The sequence below is a fragment of the Vombatus ursinus genome, unplaced genomic scaffold (assembly GCF_900497805.2).
Source record: "Vombatus ursinus unplaced genomic scaffold, bare-nosed wombat genome assembly UNPS02010461.1, whole genome shotgun sequence".
In the NCBI taxonomy this organism is placed as follows: Eukaryota; Metazoa; Chordata; class Mammalia; order Diprotodontia; family Vombatidae; genus Vombatus; species Vombatus ursinus.
The window spans coordinates 6,310,193-6,313,613 of record NW_020950239.1 but is presented as its reverse complement, the minus strand read 5'-3'; the positions used below and the strand labels follow the sequence as shown (position 1 = coordinate 6,313,613).

Below are 3,421 nucleotides of genomic sequence, written 5' to 3'. Positions count from 1 at the left end.
TCAAATGTGACCTCAGGTACTTACTGTGTGACCCTGGATAAGTCACTTAACCTGTTTGCCTCTGTTTCTTTGACTGTTAAATGAGAATAAAATAGAACCCCCTTCCCGTTTGTGGGGATCAAATGAGATAATATTTGTAAAGTGTTTATCATAGTACCTGGCACACCATAGAACCTAAAGGAGAAAAAAACCCAACAACAACCCAGCATTGATTGGTAAGTGAGGTTTAGTCCATGTGTTTTAGACCTCCTCCATCCCTCCTTCTATTTAAACGTGTCTTTCAGTTTCTCTCCTTGTGTATTTTAGAAAGAAATGTCTTAATAGTGCCTCTGTTCTTATTTTGTTGTTTTTAATTGTATAGTTGTCTTTCTCTTTTTAGTTCTCCCTCCCTCCCCTACAATTTATTTTGTTATCTACTTTCCTTGGCAACCATATTCAAGTCCTTTTCTTGTCTTTCTGTTGTCCATGGTATTTGCAAAGCAAATACTCTTCTCACATCAGTAACTATCCATCCATCTATCTGTTCATTCATTCATTTGTTTATTTATCCATCTATTTACCTATCTCTCTATCCATTCATTTATTCATTCATCTCTCTCTCTGTTAGTCTTGTTGTTGATATGATCAATTTTTCTGATAGTTTTCCTAATATTGAACCAGCCCTGCATTCCTGGTATAAATCTTACCTGGTTATAGTGTATTATCCTTGAGATAAGTTGCTGTAATCTCTTTGCTAATATTTTATTTAAAAATTTTGCATTTGTATTCTTTAGGGAAATTGGTCTATAATTTTCTTTCTCTGTTTTCTATCTATCTATCCATTCATCTATCTATGTATCTATGTATCTATCTATCTATCTATCTATCTATCTATTATTTATCTATCCATTTATCTATCTATTTGTTGTAGGAATGATTCAGACCTGTTAAACTTCATCATGGAGATTAATTTAGTGTAAGATCTGTATATCTTAACCATCAACTTTTAACAATTTCTATAAAGTAATCTCACATATAATATGGTCCTATAGCATGAACATTAAATCAAATCTCCCCCCTTTGAAGCTGCCTGCACTATTTCAGATGAGTAATAGAATTTTGGGGTCATTCTTGTCACTCAATATACTTTTATTAAACACCTACTGTGTGAAATGCTCTATACTAGATAAAATGAAGATGACCTTATGTGGAGCATGGCCCCATGGTATATCATCTCATGGCAGTACTAACTTACATATATTTAATTTGATAAGCTCATAGATTTAGAGCTAAAAGGAAGCTTAGAGACAAACCTTTCATTGTATAGAGGGTGATACTAAAGCCTGAAGAGGTTGTGACTTGTGAAAGGTCACACAGGTGAACATCTACGCTTGGGTTTTCTGAACCTAAATCCTTCGCTCTGTCTGCTTTCAGCAAAGATGTTGGGCTCTCTGCAGCTTTGTCTACATGATACCGGGAATCTAGATGAAACTGCAATAGTCAAGAAGTTATCTGAGTCTCGCTAATTTTTCCCCCAGAAATTCCCTAATGGTTGGTTAGTGAGAAACTTGTGTCATTCTGCTTTCCATTTCTCCTTAGGCCAGTGGACCCCTGCACACCTTTGTCATGCATGAGTGCATCTGTATCCATGTAAGCCAGGCTAGTTTCCAGGTTGGCAATGCCTGTTGGGAGCTATACTGCCTGGAACATGGCGTCCAGCCCAATGGGCAGATGCCAAATGACAAGACCATTGGGGTTGAAGATGACTCTTTCAACACCTTCTTTCCTGAAACAGGGGCTGGAAAGCATGTTCCCCATTCCATGTTTGAACTGGAACTTACCCCCAGCTAGCTCTTTCGTCCTGAGCAGCTGATCACTGGCAAGGAAGATGCTGCCAATAACTACACCTGTGGACACTACTATTGGCAAGGAAATCATCAACTTGGTTTTGGACAGAATTTGGAAGCTTGCTGAGCAATGCATAGACCTTCAAGTATTCTTGGTGTTCCATAGCTTTGGTGGTGGAACTGGCTGTGGTTTTACCTCTCTGTTGAGGTCCATTGATTGTAGTAAGAAGGCCAAGCTGGAGTTCTCCATTTACCTGTCTCCTCAGGTTTGCACAGCTGGAGTTGGGCCCTACAACTCCATTCTGACCATTCACACCGCCCTGGAACACTTTGATTATGCTTTCATGGTAGACAAGACCGGAAACCTTGATATCGAGTGCTCAACCCATACTAATCTGAATCACCTTATTAACTAAATGATGTCCTTCATCACTGCCTTTCTCTGATTTGACAGTCCCCTGAATGTTGATCTGGTGCCCTATTCCTGTACTCATTTCTCTCTATCTACACATTCCCCAGGCATTTCTCCTGAGAAAGCCTATCGTGAGCAGCTGACTGTAGCAGAGATCACTAACGCTTGCTTTGAGCCCGCCAACCAAATGGTGAAGTGTGACCCTCCACAGTAAATACATGGCTTGCTGCTTATTGCACCATGGTGACGTGGTTCTTAAAGATGTCAATGCTGCCATCACCACCATCAAGACAAAGTGTGGCATCCAGTTTGTGGATTGGTGCCCAACTGGCTTCAAGGTTGGCATCAATTACCAGCCTCTCACTGTGGTTCCTGGTGGCGACCTGGCCAAGGTACAGGGGACTGTGTACATGTTGAGTAGGCACTCAGCTATTGCTGAGGCCTGAGCTCGCCTGGACCACAAGTTTGATCTGATGTATGACAAGAATGTCTTTGTTCATTGGTATATGGCAGGGGGGAGCATAGCTGAAGGGGAGTTCTGAGGAATGGGAGGATATGGCTGCCTTGGAGGATTATGAGGAAATTGGAGCAGATAGTGCTGAGGGGAAAGATGAAGGTGAAGAATACTAATTTGTATGCTATCTTTTTCTTCACAATAGGTCTGTCCCATTTTTACTGTTCTGTGAAAATGTCCTCTGTGGTCATTAAATGTCAATAAAAGGGGGACACTTTCAAAAAAATTATCTTTATATTTGGACATATTTGCCTCAATCGGCAAATAGGAGGTTCAGTGGTCTTTCTTTCTTTGCTTCTTTCTTTTTCTTCTTTCCTTCCTTCCTTCCTACCTGCCTGCCTGCCTTCCTTCTTTCTGTGTGCCTTCCTTCCTGCCTTTCTCCCTCCCTCCCTCTCTCCCTCCCTTCCTTTGTTCCTTCGTTCCTTTCTTTCTTTCTTATAAAAAAATACTACACTATTATGTCCACTATGATGTTGATTCAATCAAAGATAAAGCCAGCAAGAGGATGACTAAGGAGCAGTTTCAGTATTATCTATTAGAACTCAAGAATCAGTTTCCTTCCTTCCTTCCTTCCTTCCTTCCTTCCTTCCTTCCTTCCTTCCTTCCTTCCTTCCTTCCTTTCTCTTTCTTTCTTTCTTTCTTTCTTTCTTTCTTTCTTTCTTTCTTTCT

At 40.4% G+C, this 3,421-nt stretch overlaps 1 pseudogene; it reads left to right on the top strand.

Annotated features, from left to right (window-relative positions):
* The first annotated feature begins 1,605 nt into the window (after positions 1-1,605).
* Positions 1,606-2,868, top strand: LOC114037645 (annotated as a pseudogene).
* Positions 2,869-3,421: the final 553 nt, after the last annotated feature.